Below are 24,345 nucleotides of genomic sequence, written 5' to 3' on the forward strand. Positions count from 1 at the left end.
GAGAAATATACCTAAACGGATTTCGTAATATAATAAATAAATAGATAGATTCATAATACATTTCATTTTCTTATATAATTATTTAATCCATTATAAGTGTCACGCAATTAGAACATGAAAAAGGACACATATTTTAAGATCAGAACAACATTCTTATGTAAAATGAATTTTAAGTATGCCAGTGAGAATTTTAAGTATGATACTGAGAAAGGACAGCAATTCTTTTTGTAACCGAAGCAAGAGAAAAGAAAACACGCTATGTGTATCTTATAAAAACGAGAAGACTTTTGTCTCAGCCATTTATACATGCTTATACTCAAAAAGAGGAGGCCATGTTGAATAATTAAAAGGAAATAAATAAAACGTTAAATTTATTTTTCAGGCAAAAGTATGATTTTCCAAATATTTAAAATAAATAAATCAAAACACCACACAATACTGTGATTCACAGAATTATGAAATACTTGCGATTATTCTTAAAATTCTACTTGAAATATATATTCTAAACAGATAGAGTTATTTTTTAAAAAATCTGATTACTTTTAAGTTTAAATGTGTTTTGTAGCTCTACGGTACTGAATATACTTCTGTAAGTTGAATAAAATTAAATTTTGTAGCTTCACTTAAATAATTACAATGAAAGCACTCACAGCAATAACCTTCTCTAAGAAGACCATTTTTTAGTTACCAATATATCTGAAAAATAATGATCGATATTCAATATAAGTTGTTTCAGGAAATTACTACTGCAGAAGAGCAGAATTATCTGAAACCATTAGTGATCGTCACAGAGAGATTTAGTTGCATTTTATTTTCAATACGCAGTTCAAAAGTTTTCAGTCTCCAGCATGATGTTTAAAATTCTGCTATTCGTATTGGAAACTATCTTACGAGCTTCGGATGTAGAACAACAAAACGCACTTTCCCACCTCTGCAGCGAATATTTTCAAGCTATTGTTCGAAACACGTCACCAATCAGGGTCGAAAGAATCGTTTCAACTCAATTAATCCCAACAGTGCGACAAAAGAAAGAAAAATGACATTCGCCCGAAAAATAGCTTACTCGCGCCATGCAATATCCGCTTCAGGAAACCTTGCTTTCGACCTTGAAAGGACACAAAGAATCAACCAAAAAAAAATATAAAAACGCAAAAACAAAAATTAAAAAATTCTTACTCTATGAATACCCCGATTCTTCTCGGATGTTCAACTGACCATGATTAGTTTCAAAGAATTTTTTATTCTTCTTTTCCTTCCCCCACTTTTTTTTTTTTTTTTAATTGTAAATGACTCAAACATGGCATCGTTCCTACGATCCAGGTAATGGTAAATAGGATTGGATAGAGCAAACAAGAAAGGGGATTTCCCCCGAAATGGTAAATGGTTTTTGCCACGTGAAATGAGTCATAGTTCATAAGAGATTGACTGTTATTCACCTTTCAGTCACAAAGAAATGCTACCAGCACGTTCTTTACACAGTATTCTCCTAAAGATATCAATAATTCTCCAGTGCTATTTAGCAAACAGAAACATAATCTTCTCTTGGCAGAGGCCAAGATACTACTAATATTTAATTTTTCTTAATAAAGTTTTTTCTTTAATCTTGCTCTTCAAATTTTTAAATAGAGGCCAAGATAGTACTGATGTTTAATTTTTCTTAACAAAGTTTTTTTTAGCTTGTAATAAATAAGCTCTTGAAATTTTTTACTACAATAATGATAAGTTTTAAAGAATATTAAATTTCAAGGATATCACGCTCAACATCAGCTACGCAGTAAAACTGAGGATCATTGCTTGTTTAACAGAGTTCAAAATCTTAATATAAGTATTTCTGCCGCCTTCTTAGCATGCCTTCGTAGTGCAGTGTTCTGCACGCTGGGCGTGTATGCCAGAGGTCCGTCGTTCGATTCCCGGCGAAGGCGTTGCTCATTTTCAAGTCTCTTGCTTTCAAAAAGCCTAACAGCTCTAGAGTGGCGCCCGAAATAAAAGGGTGGTGGATGATGATTCTCCACTTCCAGGATTTGGCGATTGGGTGCCCTAAAAACCCCAGTCGCCCTTTAAAAGGGAGAGTATATAAGGTATTTCTCCCGCTTCTTAGCATGCCTTCGCAGTGTAGGGCGCGTATTCCAGAGGTCCATGGTTCGATTCCCGGCGAGGGCGTTGCTCATTTTTCACTTCTTCTGCTTCGAAAAAAATCCTAATGTCTCTACATTAGATTGAACTAAATAGTTATTACGAACGGGCCAGCTGCAAGGCAGTTTAGGGATTTTTTCTATGTATAAGTGAACATTAGCGAGCTTCCGGTAAAAGCCCTCCATGAAAGCAACTCGCACCTTAGGCAAAGAGCCTTTAAATACATTGCGATAATCTATATAATCTAATCTATTCAAGAAGTCAAGTTAAGAAACTCTAGAAAATTTCAAAAGCTTTACTGAACACGTTAAATTTTATCATTTCAGTAACTACCATTAGGGGTTATGGAAATTTTTAAATTACATATGCATGACAAGGACGAAACACGATGTCTGAGCAGTTGGGAAGAGGATGAAATAAACTAGTTCCCCCTCATTGCTAAAGTTTTCGTTTAATCAGCATTTCAATTTTTGCATCTCAACTGAATATGCTTTTCCGCAAATTTTCTTTATTCCATCTTTCAATTTTATAATATTTTTCTTTTGTAATATTTAAAAATTCTTTTCTAATTATTATTTTACTTTTTGGTTTTTAATTTTTACTTTCTTTATTTTCTAATTATGACTTAGTTAATTGGAATTAATGTATACTTCATACTGTAATACCTAGTTTCTAGTTTATTGACATTTTTGATAGGAGTATTCCCATTTCATTAACTTGATAATGTTTAATTTAATCTTTGAAGCCTAGGCGCAGGATTCTTCCTTAAGTCCTACTTTCCTTTTGTTTATATTATTATATAAGAAATGAGTAATATTTATATAGGAATCATGTTAAATTACTCATTAAATAGCACACTAGTGCTACATAAGTAAGTCAGGTAATTTGGAAATATTTTATGCTTTTATATTAAAATTTGATATTTTACAAGCGTTTTAAAACAAATCGCACGGAAAAATTTGCTTTAGATCCACTGTTACGACAAAAAATTAATTTTAAGTGCCTGCTATTTAAAAGGCCAGGTAACTTTCATTTGCATTTAAAAAAATTGCTAGTATTAAATGCTCTGAAGTTATACATAAAATGCTCTATATAACCATTTTTTACAAATGTACAGTTATGTATCGTAGAAAAGTTAACTAATAATCCCATCTATCTATAGAATTTTTTAATTAAAGATATTCTGCTTAAAATATTTGAAGGTGATTTCCCTTTCACTTAAGATACCGTAAAAATATGATTTTTCTGCTTGTTTGCATGATTTCTCCGAACTAGTATTTTAAGAAAGAATTTTAAAAAATTTTGATTAACTGTGAAAACACTGCGAGTGTATCTATATAAAATGACATATTAATGTTCTTCTTAAAAAAGAATTTTTAGACCTATAATAAAATATGAAATCGTCCGGAAATTTTCACTCTTGACTTTGTCTCCTATTAAAATTATGGTGATTATGTATACGACACAATTTAAATATATATATATATATATAAAGACTAAGAAAAAAAGAAAATCTGAAAGGTTCCATATTTTAAATTACGTCCAAAGGGGCATTTTTTAACATATTATCTGTTACATTTTTATTAAATATTACGTTCTTGGCACTTAAACCGTAAAATTCAGTTCAAGAGCAATATCGTAAAATAGTTTTAAATTGAGCATATCTTTAGAATTTCCGATACAGAGTCTCGCGCCCTGGAGATAAAAATATTTTTTCTGTACAACGATGCCATTGCTCGCTTTGAAATCACTGAGTTTGTTAATCAAAAATGCGTTAAAGTTTTACAAAATATCAAATCGATCATAAAATAAATTATAAATTTCAAATTTGGGTTTCTACATGCCCATATTCGTTGGAGGATTACGTCATTCAAAATTCGATGGCTCTATGTACTGCTGCTTTATCACTATGCGAGAAACAAACATACATTTATGCAGATTTTTCATTATTTAATTTATCAAATATAATGCAGGACTCTAACATTTGATGGCAACAATTTGAAAAGTGAAACGGACATTTATAGTGAACGAACGCAAAATCGCAAAACGAAAACAATAGTCCTTCAACGACAAAGCCCCTTTGGACTAATTATGCGCGCTTACAAACTTAACTTAAAAACATATTTTTATAATTCTTAATTAATTTTAATAAAACAATGTGCATTTACAGTATTTGAAGGGAATTAGATTTAAGTTTTCTCAAAACTATAATTTTTGCCTGCGCACAAGACTTCTCTGAAACCACTCGGGGGAATTTCAAGAAATTTTGACCAAGTGTATGCAATCTCTTTATGACTTTAAAATTACCTGTTACGCTTCTCGCATACAAAATTTAGAAATTACCTTAAATTTTATGTTAAAAAGGTGAACGACTTGAGGGTCTCAAAATTAAAAAATATATATATACTTAAGAAAAATAAAGTAGGTAATTTTAATTATGCATTATTTTTCTAATTTGGAAAAAATTACAACTAAAAATAATGATTTGTTTATCCAGAATGCTGCCCGCATTTCATATTACAATTTTATACTGAAAACAAAGAAGAAATTTTATTTAAAATATTGTTACAAATTTTGCACACAGATAGAGATGATTTTAGTACAATTGCAAGTATTTTTCTGGGTAATGTAACACGAAAAATCTAGAGAGAAAAGCTATGCCAGAAAAGTGTGAATACAGGGGCAAGTCCATTTAACATAGAGTGAATGGGTAGCTCGGTAATTTAACGAGAAATCTCCAAAAGTCACCAAACTTAGTGACATTTTGGTCCGGTCCCTGTATTACTGTATTATTAATGGTATTGTAAATAAATAAATGTTGTTTTCCAGTAATTTCGAGAAGCAGAAAGTACTAGAAATATCTCGGCGGCCGGGTTAAAACTATATAAGGCCGGAGTCATCTGCTCTCAGTTGTTGTTGTTATTGTTGTGAGTTGTTAGTTCACCGTGAGATTGGAGTACTGAGATATCTCTGGGTTAGAATTCTCTTTAAATGCGCTTTGCATTGCCTTGTGTTTAACGTTCTTAGTATTTTGAAGTGTAACAACTGATTGTACTCTGTAATACTTTGAACACCTGTACGAGTATTTCTATGGAAAATTCCAGAACTTTGAAATGTTTCTTTTTTTTTTTTTTTTTTTTTGATAAAATAAATTTTATTAGCCTATCATCGGACCTATGTACATTCAATCTATTACGAACCCGTACGTGCGCAACAGTATTTTACTATCTGGAACATAAAGTGAAAGAGCAAATACAGTATTCAAGATATCGGATAAATATAAAATTTAGCAATTATAAATCACTTATTTATAAAGGCATTAAGTTAAAATGAGTTAAATGTTTGGCATTCTTTTATATTTTAAAAGTATCCGATCCCTTAACCCCGCTTATTTCAAAAGCCATTCAATAGCTGATCAATCTTAGATGCCTCCCGCCTAGGTTATACATCAGTTTTGTTCCCTTATGTTTTAGCTCGGAAAGAAAATTTCCAATAATTGTAGAGAAACAATTTTCAGAAAAGCAGTGAGACGTAATTAAAAGTGTCCAGCAGACGGCTGAAACAAGTAAACTTAATTTCCGTAAGACGTTTTCGAAAGTTAGACAAACAACTTTATCAAGAGACCTCAGAAAAATAAAATTAAGGGAACTTTTAAGGTTTTAGGATTGGCATAAATTTTATTTCTGCAGGATTTGGGAAGTGAAGAAGCTGGGTTGTAAACCGAAAACATACGAATGCGTGTTTCACAGAAATACAAAACTAAAGCTACATTTCTTGAATTACAATTGATTCGCTGTTGAATACGTCTTGTGAGAGTTCCAGTTATTTTTATTTCGAAGCAATAATCTCTTATTGACAACAGAAATATTAAATATATTTGCAGTCATTAAAACATAATTATTATGAATAATTTATTTTGGTAATATATGCTTATTCTTTTTTCGGTATTTTTGGGCTTTAATTAATATACTTACACGTATTTATTTAATTTAATTTGCATATGGTTTCTTGCATTAAAACATATCCTGCACTTATCCTGTTTCAACTACGCCACCAGAATATTTAAATGAAGTGAGTTTAAAATAGCAGTGAGAAAAAGACAGAAGATTGGCATCTATACGTTGCCATGGTGACATTTCTCTGTTACTGTCCGTATTCAGCACTGCTCCTACCACTGGTAAATTGTCTCTGGTTGAAGACATAATTAGTAGTCGTGGAACAGCACAACCAGGTTCTTAGGCTTTAAATTTGACAGGTAAATACTTTGAATCATTATTTTTCATCAATTCCGCAAGAATTGGAAGTTAATTTTGTTCATTGTTTTAACTTTGTACTTCAAGCAGACATTTAAATAAAGTCTTTTTAACACAGTTTTACACTTACTCAGTGTTTTGAGACCGAAAGGTTAAGACGAAATCAAAATCTTCATAAACATATCGCAGTTTGGCAGTTTTCGATTTTCCAGCTTGTTATTATTTTAAAAACAATAACTACCTCAATTAACATTGTCTGGCGTAAACTTTAAAAGGGTGGTGTCCTCTTCCCTCCCAGCTCCAGTTTAGGCGCACGTACAGGGAAGATGCCAATTCAGTTTCCAATCTTAATATATGATGGAATTCTTAGTACATGAAATAATACTTAACGTAAGTACTACTACTTTTAATAAATGGAGTAAGGCTAGACAACTTAATATTGAAGTCAATGGTGAACAAGCTGTAAACTTCGTGATTTCTACTAATCGCATGTTTATACTCGACGATCTTCAAGAATTCTATTCTTCTATTCTGATCTTCAAGAACTTTTGCACTAAAGTATTCTTGAAGAAACTCGAGCCTACAGAAAAAACCGTGACTATTTCAGGATTAAACAGAGATCTGTATCTCTTCGAAGCGGGAATGAAGATCCTTGAAGATACTGATTTAGATGAACTGCGAGTAAGAGTAATATTTCACAAAAAAGGAGGGGAAAGAAAAAAAAAGGCGCTTGCTCTCTAATGATCAACTTCTCATCGAAAAAATATCTTAAGACTTCCAGACTTACTTCAGCAGGCTACTTATTTTTATCCTAAAAAACTGTCTTCTGTCTGCAAGAAGATTATCCAACTTTATAGTTATAACGTAACTTAGATATATATTTGTGAGTATTAGGGTAACAGACCACTGTCGGGAATTCTAGTCCTATTTCATACAAAACCTTTCATTCCAAACAAATTTTCGGGGGCGGAGCAAGTATCTGGTACAACCTTCCGTACCATTTTAATACTAAATGTATGTAAAAAAACTGTCTGTCTCAACTACTGTCATCGATCTAAGAAAGAATTCTTATGTGACTTCGGTACCTCAAAGTTACGTAGTAATTCGTTTGTGAATAATGTGCTCAGTTACATAGTGATGAAAATTTTTAAATATTAGATATGACAAAGAAATAGGAAGTTTTTATACAATCAATTTCTGAAATGCTTAAAATTCGAAAGCTTCGACAAGGCAAGGGTGTAATGAATATAAATTACTTATTACGAGTATTCTTTATTATTCTCAGCTCTTTACGTAACGATAAGTAAATTGGATAAATCCATTGTCCTTGTTTTATTATTGAAGCTCGAACACATAATAAATTAAGAAATTTATTTCCTCAATAAATAAACCCCAAAGTTTGTTAGATTAAATTTCTGTCTGACGCACTGCCGAATTATATTTTGCTTTTACATTTTTAGAAAGCAGACAGCATGACATTAAATATTATAATAGTAGTACTTGTCCATCCCCGCCTTTCTTTCATATAAATTTACCGTAATGTAAATGGCAGAAAGAGAATTTTATCTGAGGATGATCGTGAGGGTTCCTAAAGCAATACAGAGAATAAGCAGTTAACATTTCCTTCACTGATGATCTTCGTTTATCACTATAGTATAAATTTTGACGATCGAGATATTAAACTCGGGTTGATCCCCATTCTGACACTTTTTGAATTTAAGACCATAGCGTCAATTCTTCATAATGATTTTAATAAATTTGGACACGCATCCTTGGAAAAAACGGCTCCACCAGCGGCCGAGTGGTGAAGACCACTGAATGTTGGGATTTCAACTCGGGTTCGATCCCAGTCTAGGGAGCAGGCTGCATGGTTGGTTTTCCCAGCGTGTAAAATAAATACGAATTTATTTTACCTGTTATCTGTGTTTGTAGAGGATGGATAATCCTCCACAAACACAGATAACCCTCGTATTCATTGCAGTATCATTGCCGTATATGAAAACACTACTTGAACAGACTGGCAATCTGTTTAGTGTTTCCAAAAACTGAAACATTTTTGCCCCCCCCCCAAAAAAAAAAAAACGAAATTGCCCTGGATGCTAATTTTAGATAGAATTAGAAGCCATTATTTAGTACTAGCGCTAGCAAAGCAGATTTTTTTGGAAGAACTATACATGAAAGCATGTCCCCCTTCCTCGCGTATTTATCGATGAAGGATTTTAAGGCCATGATATTTAAGAAGGTTAATCTGTTTTAGGCTACATGATTTAATAACCTTATTTTTATTATGGTTAAATTATATTGTAATAGTTCATGTATGTGCCACTGGATATGCATGAACTAATGCCGAACATTCAATATCCGCTTTTAGGATTCGATTGGAAAACACTCATAATATTAAACAAATTCAAATACAACAATTATAGAAATGAGCTACGTATACAGCATGATACATCCCTCATTTTATTTATTTATTTATTAATATTTTTCTCTTGTTATTCCAGATAAGAAAGCTTTGGTAACTTCATGTCTTCTGATATTTAAACGTAACGCCTTGCACATACAATTGCGAGGGACAAAGATCTAGACAGAGTTAAACATTAAACAATGGACACCAATGATTAATGAGACTGAGTGGACACATCTTGGAGGGAATGTCCCCATCACTGTCGCACTGTCCTCGCCAGTTCAGTGTCTGTCGAGCCAGCGAAGTATAAAGTGGTTCAAGCAGCCCTAATTGGATGATGTCGAAAGTAAGGACTACTGGGATTGAGCCGACAGCTGCTAAGTGCAGAAGATTGGAGTTTACGCAACACACTGGATACAGCCGAGATGGACAGTCAACACTGCTTCAATCTGTGCCTCTTTAATGGACGTCGGAGACGTTTTCAATGAAACATGAAAACTTCTAGTCTCATGAAAATTTCCGAATGAATGAAATTAAACGTCGCTGAACGCTCGCATTATTTCCGACTTTAAATTTATAAACTTAATGAGAAAATAGAACATGGTGTGATAACATAACTTTCGAATTAGACAACCTGAAAACAAAAACAGTTAATGATAAAAATTAAACACATGCCTAATCATTAATGAAACTAACTTGGCTTATTTTATGGATATACTTTTTTCCATACACGCTGTTTAGACTAGATTTTCTCTATTCAGATTTTTCAGAATTTTTGCATAAAATAATATAAATACAGCACATCATCAAATAATTCAGCATGATATTTCATTAACGACATAACTTATTTTTAATGAAGAAATTTTATGGGTATGTTTATATGACAAAAACATGCAAATCAAAATTTTAACTGTAATTCTTAATAGTCCCTTAACACTTCATTTTAATTTAGCTCTTTCTCTCTTCTTTCCTAAAAATAGTAACTGCTTATAATAAATCTCGCTAAACTGCGTTATTTCCCAATTAAACCTATGTAATACACTATCTTACATAACGCTGCTGATAAAAACATAAACGTTTTTTCGGCTAAACACTATGATTCGAAATCGAAACTCATTTGTAAACCATAACCTTCTGGCTCTTTCTTAAGCTTTCGTTCTGAAAGCATCAGACTTTCTTGCTTTGTTTACCTAGTGTTAGGATGTCATCTTTTACTCTCATTTTCAACAAATTTAGGTTCAGAAAATTTACAAAATGCGATGAAGAATGACTGCAGATATAAGACAATGAAGTAAAGATAAGACTATAAGAATAAGATAAGTAATGCATTAATGCGTCTCAACGATATTACCACCTATAATATCGGTAATGACTGAAATCTACCAACGTGTCCAGAAATTACAAGTACAATACTGGATTTACGGCTACATTTGTCTGGAAGTTTCATCATTCTACAAATTAATTAACGCATGCATTCTACATGCCACCATTATCTACAACCATCGGCCTTGATTAAAATTCGTGTGTCTTCTCTCCCGCACCCTAAATTATAACATATATATATATATATATTATTATTATTATTATTATTATTATTTAGGGTGCGTACTTTTTATCTTCGTATTTTTTATCTGACATGTATGTCAGACAAAATATACGAAGCTTAAAATTATTAATTTATCTTAACCCCATTATGATTTGGCTACCTTACCTTGCTGTTCTAAATTGTTTATAAACATTTTTCTGGACTGCGTCTGTCAAAATTAATCCGTTTAAGAAATCATGCTTCAGCTAATCAGATTAAGGAAACGCTTTATTATAAATATCACTGCTAGTACTGCGCACTACCTTTTGCACCTTACAAAGCACTTCGTTTTCTTGGTAAAGTGCGCTTCTCGCTATGTTTTATTCATTGTTTCAAAATATGTAATATGCATAAAATTTTTGGGTGTATCTAGAACCCAAAAGAATGTGTAAAGTAGAATTAAATAAATTGTGTCTCGTTATTTTTTGCTACGACTCCTTGATTATCTTTGTTATGCATCTCAGGTAACTACGCAAAAGTTTCTACAAGTTATCACAACTCAAAGAACCATCGCCAGTCTGTTACAGCTATTTTCCAAATTATCTTATTACACACACAATACAAACATGCACACACATATACTAAATACACAAAAGTTCATAAACCTGTATTTTTTTGTAGCGAATTTCTAATTATACTGAAATATCTAGCGGCAAAATTATACTAATTTTTATATAACTGAATGATGTATTTCTACATTACCGCGTTACTAAATTTCTACATTTTGTATTTATCTAATGGAAGCGAGAAAGGAAAGGATCACTATAGCACCCTTTCTTGCGCCGTCAATATGAATATGGCACTCTTTGGTAAAACATCTTTACGGTACAATTTAAAAATCCAATACACTAATACGTGCTGGATGAAAAAGTTACTAAAATCAGAAATACAATTTACTAACATCAGAAACCACCAGACAGTGCTTACCCAAATTACCATTCGAGGCTGATAAGTAAACGTCAAAGACAATATACTCAAGATTAGCCTAGCGGAACCACAGCAGAACTACAGCTTGAACTTCCATTAATCGATCCTTAAAATCAATGACCATTTCTCTTAATTAAAAATAAACTCATTGAAGCACAACTCGCTGTGAATCCTCAGAAAGATCGATTAAGAAAAGTGATGTAACGAAACATGCAAAACTCCTTCAAGCATCGTGAAACCACAAAATGTTAAAGTGCATTATTAAATACCTTAACCAGACCACTTTAAAAGTGGTAAGATAATAAATCACTGAAGCCATTACTTACGAGCGACTCCAGTAAAAGCACTTTGACGCGAAATATAGTAACGCCGGCAGCGTAAAAGCTTTTGAGAAAGTGGATAAAAAAATTAAAAACGACAACTTCAAACTTCTGCGATATTACAATATAAAGAGTCAGGGCTTCTTCATGCCTTTGATGTTCTATTTCATATATCCGGGTGTTTTCTTTTCGTTACTGCACTCATAAACAGTGTATCTTTCAATAAACAATAAAATAGTATAAATTTTATACAGTTATCCATTATTTTCTTCAAAATACTTAACAAAATATATCAAACTGAAAGCAAGGAGCAGTTTTATTTTAAAGATGGTTATTTAGAAACCTTGCAGGAAAAGTTAGCGTCAGCAACCATAATTTAAACCGATTATGTTCAGTATGTGAAAAATTTTAAACAACTCCACTGTATTCGTACCTAGAACATAAGAAAGCTAATCGATACTGATAAGTTTGGAGTTTTAGATATCGACAGATAATGTACATCAGCTATATCGAATATCATTATAAACGCATCCTTAATCGATGATATTGTGATTGTTCTTCCAAAACCGGACAGCTTGTTGATTAAACTACAGGAAAGCACTACAGCTATTAATTAACAGTTTTCGTATTTACATTACAGACAAGAAAAGACATGTAAACACCAACAATCAGCCACTCTGTCTTCTTGTTATCTTTCGTGGGCAACTTTTTAATACAAATTGCTTTGTATTCACGTGACGTATGGAGAAACCAATGAAAATACCCATGCAGCAAGCCAATTCGAATCCAGGTCTAGCTACTAGTGTTCAGCAGTCTTGTTCATTCGGTTAGTGGCGGACGCTGGCCAACAGCTGCTTGTGCCTACTGATGGTTGACTAGATGTGAGCATGTAACAAAGAGATATGAAAGGTGTTTAATTCAACAAATAACGTAAAAACATGATTTACTGATAAGCGCTGCTTTCGCGCCAGGCGAGAGAAAAATTTATGATATGATTTGGTAGTTAGCAGTATGGTTTCACGAGTTTAACAACTGTTTTATAGGAAATTGTAAAGTGAAATAGACCGGGAGATCTAGGGTGGAGTAATTTCTCAACTAGAAAGTGCTCAAGCGGATTCCACAATATATCTCATATACTAATTTTCCACATATATACATTTAAGAAATTTTCTACTCATAATATCGTTTCTCCGAGTTAATTGGATAAAAGGGGTAACTAAACAGGGCTTGTACAAATATTTATTCTTTTGCTTTTTTAAGGGCTCATTACAGAGCTTTAAGCTATACATCGGGCTTGTTTAAGTTGGTTTATTACACAGATACATTTTCTCACCTTTTCGAACTTCAAGCATTCTACTGGAAAACCTCGAATTTTTTTATGGTTAAAACCTATCGACAATAATGTTTATTATAGTTTGTCCAAAAGTGGTCGGGTTGATAATATCTTAAAATATTAGTTTCCTGTTGGACGCGTTTCCGGCGACTGATCGGACTGTCTGCATGAGGTATCTGCGGTTTTTCCAATGCATGAATAAAACCGCCTGTGAGAAAGCTTACGATAAAGACATCCCTTTTAAGGATGGTAGCCCACTAATAAATACTGCGGTAATAAATAATCTAATCTAATGATTAATGTTAAATTATAAGTCGTTATACAGACAGACAGAAATTAGGCTATTTCGTTAATTACGACAAAGAACAGTATAGCTCTTCAACAGCTACTTCTCAGGAGTGATTTTTCTAAGGGAAACCTATTTATATGTAGTTATATTAGAAATAGGGGAAAACTCGAATACACTGTAATCGGGCAAATTAGAATGGCTAAGGCAACGTTAAAATCAAAGGGTATATGCCGCGGGGATCAAAGAAGCGAATGTATGTTTAGAATAGTACGTAAACATCGAGATTAGCATAATATATAAATATGCATTTAGCATAGTGTTATAATCTGCTAATAAACGGCACTGTAAAAGAGACGTCGATAGAGGGCACAGGAGTGTGCAAGATTGCATAGTGCATATAATGGCAGTGTGTTTCGATCTTCCAGCATGCAGCTGGATGTATGTATGTAAATAAGATATTGTGGCAATAAATTAAAATATATGAAATAACAGAGTGGGGTTCAGACAGACAGAAGAACAGCCTAACATCAGTATATAAAAATGCAAGATGGATAATGGTAAAATTACAACTAGTGCTAAAGTACAGCATCTATTTGGTTCACACACGCGAACTATGCTTATAAGTAACATAAAAAACAAACTTATTTAACTAAACTAACAATCAATAAATAAAATATGAGGCATTAAATTTCATTATGCCCCTATTTATATTGCTGTAAACATTTTAATCATGTTTGCTTATATTTCGTTTTTCTCTATTGCGGTGACATTTTGTATTGTTCTATTTATTTATTGTTTTTAGAATGGTAATTTTATGGTTTATTTGGGGTTGAGCCTAATTTGTAGCCACATGTCTTATATTTGAGTGCTTTTTTATTGCATAGAATTGTAGAACTTTTAATTCTAATTGCAAAGACTTTAAAATTGTAAAAATAGCTCAATTAAAAGGCGAGTTATAAGCAATTATAAGCAATTTCGTTCCTAAGGAGTTTTGTCGATATTTGAAGATTTCTCGCCAACTTGGCGATTTTCTGGAATATTTGCGAAGACACATATTTGAAGTCCTATGAGCACCAACTCTGCAGAAGTTTGCAGAGCCCACGCTACAGAGTATAAATATGGGTCGGAGAGCTAGGTAGTTCAATTGTTAATTAGCTGTGAGATTTAGTGGTTATCTGAACGATAAGTTAGAATCTACCTTGAGAGTGACTTGAGAACTTTACGATTTATTTCGTCCCCTAAGGTGGAAATGCTAAATAACCGAGTTATGCTCGAGTTATTTCCAGGTATTATTGTGCTATTTATTGAACCCATTTTCCTAATAAACGGTTATTTTCTTTCTGCTTATCTGGACTTACCGTTTAAAGAAACGACAATGAGCCCATATCTCCCAACAATACTTTAAAAAAAAGTAAAAGGACCACTTTCTTTTTTAAAATAAATTCTCGAAGCTCCAGATGCAGTAATTATTGATTTCTTTTTAGCCCCGGGTCACCACTATTATAAGCGCAAATACATTAGAAAAAGAAACTCCTTTCTTTACGAAAGTTACTTCTTTTACACAGTACAAAATATTTTTTTACAAAAACCAACTTCTTACACAAGAATATAAAATTAGCTTCTCCCTTTTAGAAATTTGCCGGAAGCTGATTTTGCTACACAAAAGCAATGTGGATATTAAGACGACTCGTTTCCCCCAACCTATTTAAAGAAAACATCTTACCTTTATATGACGAAAAATATCTTAGAACAATTTTTACAAAGGAGTGTAAAAAAATATCTTGGATCTATTTTTGCAAAATAAAGTACAACATATCTCTGTTTAACATTTTACAAAAAGTGTACAATTTTTTATGACATAAAATATTTAATTTTTTATAAAATTGCGTACATCAACTTCGATATGCTACGTTGTCTTCTATTATGCATCTTCTACATGGAAGCAGCTACATTGTGTATAGCTTCCTTTTAAAACAAAATAAAATAAACTTATCTTCTATCCCAGAACTTTAAGACCTAAAGGCTGGTACGGCAGTAAATTTTATCGATTCCAAGCCCTCGACGTAGAGGTGGAAAGATAGTAGGTGCATCTCAAGTGTTCCCGTTTCCTAGAAACTGTAGGACACCACTTGAGAAATGCAGCAAAGAGATGGAGCTTCACAACCTCAGGCTGTGACTTCTTTTTCCTCACGACGATGCAAAAATTAGATCCTCTTCCTTCATCTTTAACACCACCACTCAATCACGAAATGGAAGAAGTTATCACAATTTTTCTTTTCCCCTTTCTTTTTTCCTTCCCAAAAAAGATTTCACATACCTTGGAGCTTATCTAAACCGGTTCAGAAATCTAATATTGATTGTGTGAATCTGATGTTTAAATCAAAATCTGAATTAAATATTTGTATGAGTTGAAAGTTTTCATTTAATATACAGAAAACAGCGTTCCATACAGATTACGATACATTTTAATATAAGCAAGTACATTAGCAATGAAATATGAGTGTCACTTAATAAATGACTTCTTTTAAACAATAGAAAGTTTCAAAAATTGAAATGTTCTTAATATCTATCTCTTTAATTTAATACTGATCACAAGCATAAAAGTCCACTTCATGTTTTTTTCTAGAACATTTCTATGAACTATTAAATACATAAAGATGATGCGGTGCCTTTTCAGTCCATTACTAAAAAAGTACAGATTCTGAACTATGCTCTCTAAACAAAAGTCTTGACTAGTTTTTTAAGGGGCGATCCAGAAGTCGCGCACATGAAGCTCTCAAACACTCTGGAAATTTCACACTAGATAATGGTAAACTGTTTCGATGTATGACGTCGTTATACTGTTACAAGGAATATATTGCTTGAAATTTCAGTTGCACTTTATGTTGACAGCTTTAAAAACCGTTTGTTTCGTGCGCTAATTTTCATGATTGAGCATTATTTCGCAACGCATAAATTTTATTGCAATCTCGTGTTTCTCTTATTCTTTGTAAATGACTGCAATAAAATTTATTCCCGATTACTTCCGTTTTGTTTGAACTCGGAAGAAACGGGCGTCCACTTCAATTCGTACGGTGAACACTTTTAGTTTCTCGAAATTAAGTTACAAAGCAGAAAATCAATGGTTTGCTCCACAATTTATCAGATTGACCAACATTAGGCAGAATCTCTTTAAACACTCCGATAACTTTTCCGCGAGAATTCCGTAATGCCCAATCATAAAAATTAATTCTACTTAGGAATACCTCATTTCCCTCTTGCACTAAACAAGCGGATTTTAAAGCTAATATCATAAACTTCAAGAGAAAGTTTAAATGATATATATAGTGTTTGTACCGGCATAGGGATGTGATCTATAAAACAGTTTGCTATTTAATATGTATCTTGGAATTTGTACAGTTTTTGAAAGTTTCACATGTGTGACTTTTGGATCACCTTGTATTTCCGACTGGCAAATTTTAAAAGCGAACTGCGAGTTTCTTCTTCATTATCAGAATGAAACACACCGGACTGTATACCGCAGTCAGCGACAGCAAATTCTTATTCATATTCTGTGGGTATTATACTGCTACAAAAGAAAATACAAATTATAACAAAGTCCTGGTTATCAGGCATGAAGGAACTGAATGATAAGATAACACAGAACTGTCAACTATCAGTTATCAAAATAGAACCGTTGAACAAAAGGAATAATGTTCTTACAGAATTGGCACAATAAAAGACAGATAGACATATTACTGCATATTATTGAACTCAGTAGGAAATTTTATCTGTTTTAGGCCTAAAATAGAAAAGTTACTTTTATGGAAAACAAAGATACGCCCGTTATGATATATGGTGAATTATATACTATGACTAACCCATTTTTATCATATAAAAATTGTACAACAGAAAGTAACTATATTGTACGATGACTATTAAAGGAAATCATAGTCAGTATTTTGCTAAATTTGGCAAGTTACTTCACAAAACATTTAACTAATCAGTGTCGTTTGTTATCAAGCAATTGCTCTTCTTAGTTGCAGCTACGACGCGCTGACATGGAAGGCAATTATCAAACCCCAACGTCAATCCTTCCCCCTCCTCTTCTGTCACACAGTACAGAAAAAGAAGCGTATTAAACTAAATACAAACAGTTGAACTAAAATAAGGTACGTTAAAAAAAAAAAAAAAAATGCGAATGATTAATATACGAGAGTTGTTACAATGGATTGCTATGACCTTGGCTACAAGGCTCCAGGCTTTGTGTTAATAGTGACTCATTTGATAATTTTACGAACAACATAGCATGAACGAAACCAACAATACAGCAATAATAATCATTTCTGCTATGAATTGGATGTTTTGGCTATGCACTATTTACAAATGTATTAATAAATTTATGGCAGAAAAATCAGAACCTCAGACTATACAGCATTTTAAACTCTGTCAACTGCAGACATTAAAGAAGATCTAGACCAGCGATTCTCAACCGGCGGTACGCAAGAGAAAAATATGTGGTATGCAAAGAAACAAAGTATTTTTAACTATTAAATTCAAAAATCTGGAGAAGAAAAACAACAATTCATACAAATTTCCTGTGATCGAAGGAACTGTGATTGAAGATTTCAAAAATAACACAGTTGTTAAATTTTGTCTGAACCGAAAAAAAAAAAAAAAAAAAAGAATTTAAAGGCATTCCAAATAAAGCTATTAAATTTTTATCGCCTTTTTGCACAAACTATCTGTGTAAACAAGGATTCTCTTTCATATTATATTTGAAAAATAAATACAGAAGAAAAATTGGGTACTAATTTACGATTAAAAGTGAGTGAAATAAACGTAGACATAAAGAAATTTATTTCCCTTAAAGAAAGACCCAAATTTCACATTAAATTTCAGAATTAAAGTATTATAACTTAAATTTTGATAATTAAAATGGTAACCAATTTTCAATCTAATATTTTTATGCACGCATATTTAATACAAATAGCCAATAAGCTGTGCAAATGGCAGAATATTTTTTAAAATATTTTTATTGAGAAATTGAAAAATAATCATTGTAAAATGTAATGGTGGTACTAAAGTTTTTCAATTTATTTTAGATGGTACCCGTTAGTCAAAAGGTTGAGAACGGCTGATCTAGATGAATAGTAACTTACTAACTAAAATTCAGTGCAACACGTCATAATATGCTAATTAATGCAGTGGTTTTGCGGCGTGTAATACAAAAATATTATTCTATTTCGGAAGATTAAATGATCATTGCTTGAAACCGGGCATATCATGCTTCCTAAATTACTAATTTCAAAGACAAAGCATACTATCCTGCTAACTAAAACCACACGTAAAACAAAACAAGAAGCTGAAAAGAAACAGTCTTGACACAGACGCCCGAGCTAATATTTATCTTGCAACACCCAAAACACAGGCGTACAAATGGATTTTCTTTCGACAACAAAAGTGCGGTTTTTGTGGGAAACTCCCTTAATTTATGGAACAGACAATGTTAAAAGTGTGGGAGTGAGACAAAAAATAAAAAGATGTCGAAAACTTTCGGGAATAGTTTAAAAATTGCGTCATTTTAATTATTACCGCAAAATGGAACAACAAATCTTTATGTCTTCTGTTTACCTTGCTTATCAACTAATCTTGTCGATGCTTTAAAAGGTCACAGCTGATCGTTTGGTGCCCTACGAAAAGAAAACGCAAAAATAAAAACTCAGAATTAATTAGCTAAATTGTTCTTGGTAATAAAAATTTGGATTAACATGGTGAAAACAAACTGTAACTGAGAAATATAATGCACAATTCCGTCTCACACAAAAATTAGACTAGAAAAGGAAAGACTACATAAAGACGATTTCCTTTAAGTTACCATTATGTTGCGAACTGATAATAACTTCGAAGGAGAAAATTACATTCTAATTCAATCGTATCATACAGACAGATCGTATAAATCAAACAATACATTATAAATGTTATTAATCTTCAAATTACAATTAACAGTATGTTCACCGGAATGGTCCAGCAACCAGTGTTCATCACTCAGCTATTGGTAGGCCAAATAGGTATTTAATTGCTATTCTGTGTTAAATCATATTAAATTTCTTGGGTAAAATGTATCTTTATCGCATATAGATAGTTCAATTAGATTTGAAGCTACAGAGTTTAATAAATTGGAGATACTTTTGATGATATTTGCTGAAAATTCTACGTTAAATACAATTACGCTTTGAAATCTGCGTTAGAAGCTGACATTTTAGAATAGTCTTAACGCAGTAGCTGCCTCAGAAACATCTGTTTTTGCCTGGATCGAGTGATTTGATTTGATTTAGTAATACGGCAAAGCACACTAAAATTATCTGCCTAAGGGAAGGGATGCCTACGTGAAGGACTTTTAAAGGAAAACTGGCCCGTATAACGTTACACATAAGGAAAACGCTCATGCAGCCAACCCGTTCGCGTGGATTCGAACCCAGGTTGGAACAATCAGTGCTCAGCAATTTTACAGCTCTGCTGCTGGTGGGCCCTGGTTCGAGTGAATAAGATTTCGCTTAATAATACGAACAACACATCATTAAGAAAAATATACACCGCAGTCAGCAATTTCTAGAATTTCTGATCTCGATGTCATTAACTAGCTAAGTTGACTTACTTCTTCGATTTTGAATAAAATACAATAACTCTTTGTGACTCAATCAACACTTTACTTGACTTGAAAATAAAATTTACTTTTACGTTGAAAAATCTATTACTGTAGAAACATACCAGAAAAATGTATCAACATTAAATAGTAACTATCTTTTGAAGAAAAATTTCAGAAAGAATAATATCGACTCTATTTGATAAGTGCTACGTTTTCTTAGGCTGTTTCTTACATTGCCTGTGAAATTTTGTTTTAGAATGTACGTACAAGAAAACTTCCAATAAGAATAACTTAAATCATTGAAAAATATATTTTCCTAAACATTAAGTCTGTTCAAATAAGACAAGAATGAAATACGACATTCATAAAAACATTCATTTTTCAGATTTGAAAACTAATAAGATTATTTACATAAACCTACTAGCGTCCATATTTTAAATAACTTGTACTAAATTTTTGATACGTATGTATTTTCAGAATGTAACAGATGACTGAATTTACCTATAACGCGAGAACCACCTCTTTCACGTAATAAAATCGATGCCAAAACAAACAAAGGAGACGATACATTTTTCTCATTTTCTCGCTCACACAAACTAATAATTCTTAGCTGAAACTCGATTAAATCTTATCCACTCGATCATTAAAGTAATCTTCCCCGCTAATTAGATTACGGGAAGGATCAGTTTTATGACGCTACTTCGAAAAACCAATACTCTTTTTATGAACACATCGCCTACACACTTCTTACTTAAAAACAACTAAACGGAACAGGTGTTGCACAATCTTTCCTGCCCAGTAAATCTCAAACTATGACATATACCGCCCACGGATAACAAAAATATGACTTTCAAGAGCGAAATTAAGATAAGAAACTTAGCGAGCCAAGGATGAATATTCTCCCAAATGGAAAGAGATCGTTAATCATAACTGTAATCGAGTGTGCTTGAAGCCAACTTTAAGCACACTAGCTACCACCATATAAAATGAAAGTGATTACCCAGATGTAACAGTAAAAATTGTAAGAGAAGAGACTTTTATTTACTGATAAATGATAAAATAAGACTAAAAATTTAAATAATGAAACTTTTTATGTTTTAGAACGTAGCATCACCGGTAATCCTCATGGCACGTAGTAAAACTTTGCTTAATTGCACACCACGAATATTACCCAAGACAATAGGAGAAAGCAAACTGGTAAAGATCTGTCACTTCTCTTCTTGAGTAAGGGTCTGTTTTCAACGCAGCCTTTCAAAAATTTTTAGAACGTGAAGTTGCATTACGCAATCTTCCATTTATTATCTACGTAACAATGCTTTTTTTTTTTTTCCATTGCGCGAAATACAAGATCTGTATCTTCCACGAGATCTCGCAACTAGCCAATTCTCAAAGTGCTGCCATTTGGCAAAGCAAAAGAACTTCATCTTTTAAATTTAATTAACGTTACTTCTCAAAAGCAGATTTAAATATATAACACATACAAATTGTAGGTTTTTTTAACGTTTATAATTAATTAAAGATGTCTCTTATTTTATATATCTCGTACCTCAAAACAAATTAATACGTGACTTTCATATTTTACCACTGGCCCTCATTTTTTAAGCGATCTCAAAGCATTCCATAAAAATACAAAACTTCTAAATATTAATAACGAAAATGGTTATTTTTGTACAGTGCTCGTCAAACGGTAACAAAAAGTGTTGCTAGAAAGCAACTCAAAAGAACATTTATTCTATCTCAAAATGACGTAAAAGCATTGTATGGTAATGCATGTTTTTAATTCCTTCTACGAAAAAGAAAGTACTGTAATCGCAAAAAAAATTCAAGTATCATATTTCACCCGCTTTCGAATCCATTTGAACGATGATTTTACATGACATCTGTATGTACAGACAGAATACTGTCTGTACAAAGAAGACTGTTTTTGCCCAAATGGATTGTAAAATGGATTCAGAACAGATTTTTTTCCTTGACGTACGTAAGTACCTATGTAGGTATCTCGCATTCTCAAGAACGAGTACCTGTAAAACGTTGAAATTTTGAATATGGAACTGCTATAACGTGTAGTTGTGCCCCTCCTTTTTTCATTGCAATCGGCTACACCAATCATATATATATTCCCACTCTGTTACTTAGTTCTGTGAGCTTAGTACTTTTATTCTTATATGTTAGTAAATTGTGCATTTTTTTGCTTTAAAAGTGATTATGTGTTTTTTTTTTATCTGATTAAGGTTTTTATGCCTTTAGTCAATATGCATGTAATAATTATAGAATTATAAACCATTTAAAAGTTTGAGTGGCGAGTTAAGCTTAACGAACCGCCATTTGTTTACATTTGAAACTCTTAGTATAATAGTGAATTAAGTCAGGTGGTGCACCAACTTCTGTGTCTTTTCACCCAGTGGTATCAGAAAAATAACTTTCACTTTTGTTAACTGAAAATTTTGTCTTCTTGCCCGCTGGTCGAATTGCTTGTTTTCGCACAGAAACCATAATTTTAATAATTGAAAAAATTCTTTAACTGTTTTTAACTGCATTTAGTGTTTCGGGATTTTCTATATTTCACAATTTTTAATGAAGATGCTTTGAGTTTTTAATATGCATTTTTTCCTTACCGCGAAGGGAGAACTGACTTGAATGAATGAGAAATACATCTCTAATGAAATTCGAGGAAGATAATGTAATGCATTTTTTAATATTTTTTACGAAATTACACTGCAAATGTCAAAATTTCTGTGGATTATCTGATGGCTCCACCACAATTAGTTCGATTAAAGAAAGGTTTTACTGCACTTCCACAAGTTGGAACACAAAACATATATTACTACATGCTGTCATACGCAAAGGCTATTACAGAGATATTAGAGAAAGAATTCACTGATTTATATTACTTTTCAACGCGTATTACTCGTCAAAACTCGATAACGGAATACCTGCACGTTAGGTTATCTGGTAACGACGAAGTACACAAGAGCTTAAAGGGAGAAATACGAGATTAACGACGACTTCCATGGAGAAATATGACATAATTTCATGGAGGATTTCCTAATATGGAAATTCTATTATCACTTTACATACATCACCCCAGGCAAGCGGAAAACCATCCGTGCAGCCAATTCGTTTGTCTGGATTCGAATTCAGGCGAACGAGTTAATCACAATTCAGCAGTTTTAACCGCGACGCCACTGCTGGAACCCGAAACGAATGCAGATTTACTCGCTTACATAATTAATAATTCGCCGCTCAGACAAGAAAGTGGTTAGTGACTCTGACTAGCGTACCAATGGGCCCGGGTTCGAATCCCGGAGAAGGCGTGGATGTAATTTGTCCATACCTTCAGAGTAGGCAACGTTGACCCACCTATTAGGTGCCTCCATCATAAAGAAAGCATCGCTTCTGGCCTTAGTAGCAGCCAACGCCTATAAACAGCTATTGCTCGCCACTGGAAGGTAAACAAATTAATAATTCCACACTGGCTGAAATAATGCTCATTATTAACGGTCTTGCTTTTCTAGCTATTATTTCATACATCCGCAAAATATGAAGGGTTAATTTTTTTGGTTAAGAAATAATAATAACTTGATTATTCACTTTAACAACTTAATAATTCTCATTTTTTGTTATCATTTTATTTTATTTTTTAGCTTAATAAACCATAATGAACATTATAAAAGATATCCATTCTTTTCACTGTACGTGTTTAATGGTTCAAAAGACAATATCTAGCAGAATCCAGACCGTTAGACTGAGTCAGCTTCACAGCAAGATTTTAATTTAGAACTACACGCTTTATTGCTAATATTAAATGTGCATTTTTTGGATCCAATGCATAAGAATTCATAGTAGCCTAGCATATAAACACAAGCGTTCAAATAGGAATACTTTGCTTAAAATCTAAAATGTTTCATTTTCATTTTGTTAAGGATCACAGAAAGACACTCAAATTGATACTCACTGGAAGACATTCCACATATATAGCCTTTACATAGGCAAAATTAAAACTCAACAGTGAATAACAGTTTTCAGAATTGGAAAAAGCACACAAAACTGACAAAGATGAAATTTCATACCCAAAGCTTCTATACAGGCATTAAATACCTTTGGCAAATATGAAAAGGAAAAGTGCTACTTTGAGTCGAATGATTTCACGCATAGACTAGTTTCGCTAAGCTAACAATAATAATAAAGACAATTAGCAAAATCACAAAATTTTTAGAAAATTTCTGAATAAAAGTGGCTAATTGCCTCTGACCAAGTAACTACAGCGAAACCATCGCCATGTGACAACCAGCAGGTGCCCCGTTTAGAATAAAGAGCAGTCAGCGATTTCATTCCGAAAGAGAAAAATAATAAAGGAAAACAGATTCATTTTTCAAATTTTCAAATTTACTGTTTATTTTTTTCGATTATAATTTAAAGGCTTACAGAAATGATTATTTGTTTATAAAAATTCCTACAGAATACAATATA

At 32.6% G+C, this 24,345-nt stretch overlaps 1 protein-coding gene across 7 annotated transcripts in view; it reads right to left on the reverse strand.

Moving 5' to 3' along the window:
- The window catches only part of LOC118199634 (uncharacterized), a 286,569-nt gene that overhangs the window by 141,481 nt on the left and 120,743 nt on the right, over positions 1 to 24,345 (reverse strand). Inside the window, exon 1 of one of the 7 annotated variants that reach the window (XM_085816835.1) lies at positions 18,861 to 18,883. The exons of the other annotated variants lie outside the window; for them this stretch is intronic. The gene's annotated coding sequence lies outside the window, so the exon portion shown is untranslated. Of the gene's footprint in view, positions 1 to 18,860; positions 18,884 to 24,345 lie in introns of those variants that run through there. 7 annotated transcript variants of the gene reach the window in all.

Source organism: Stegodyphus dumicola, chromosome 1, assembly GCF_044657685.1.
Source record: "Stegodyphus dumicola isolate Sdum_Otavi_A_Nest chromosome 1, ASM4465768v1".
NCBI classification, from domain to species: domain Eukaryota; kingdom Metazoa; phylum Arthropoda; class Arachnida; order Araneae; family Eresidae; genus Stegodyphus; species Stegodyphus dumicola.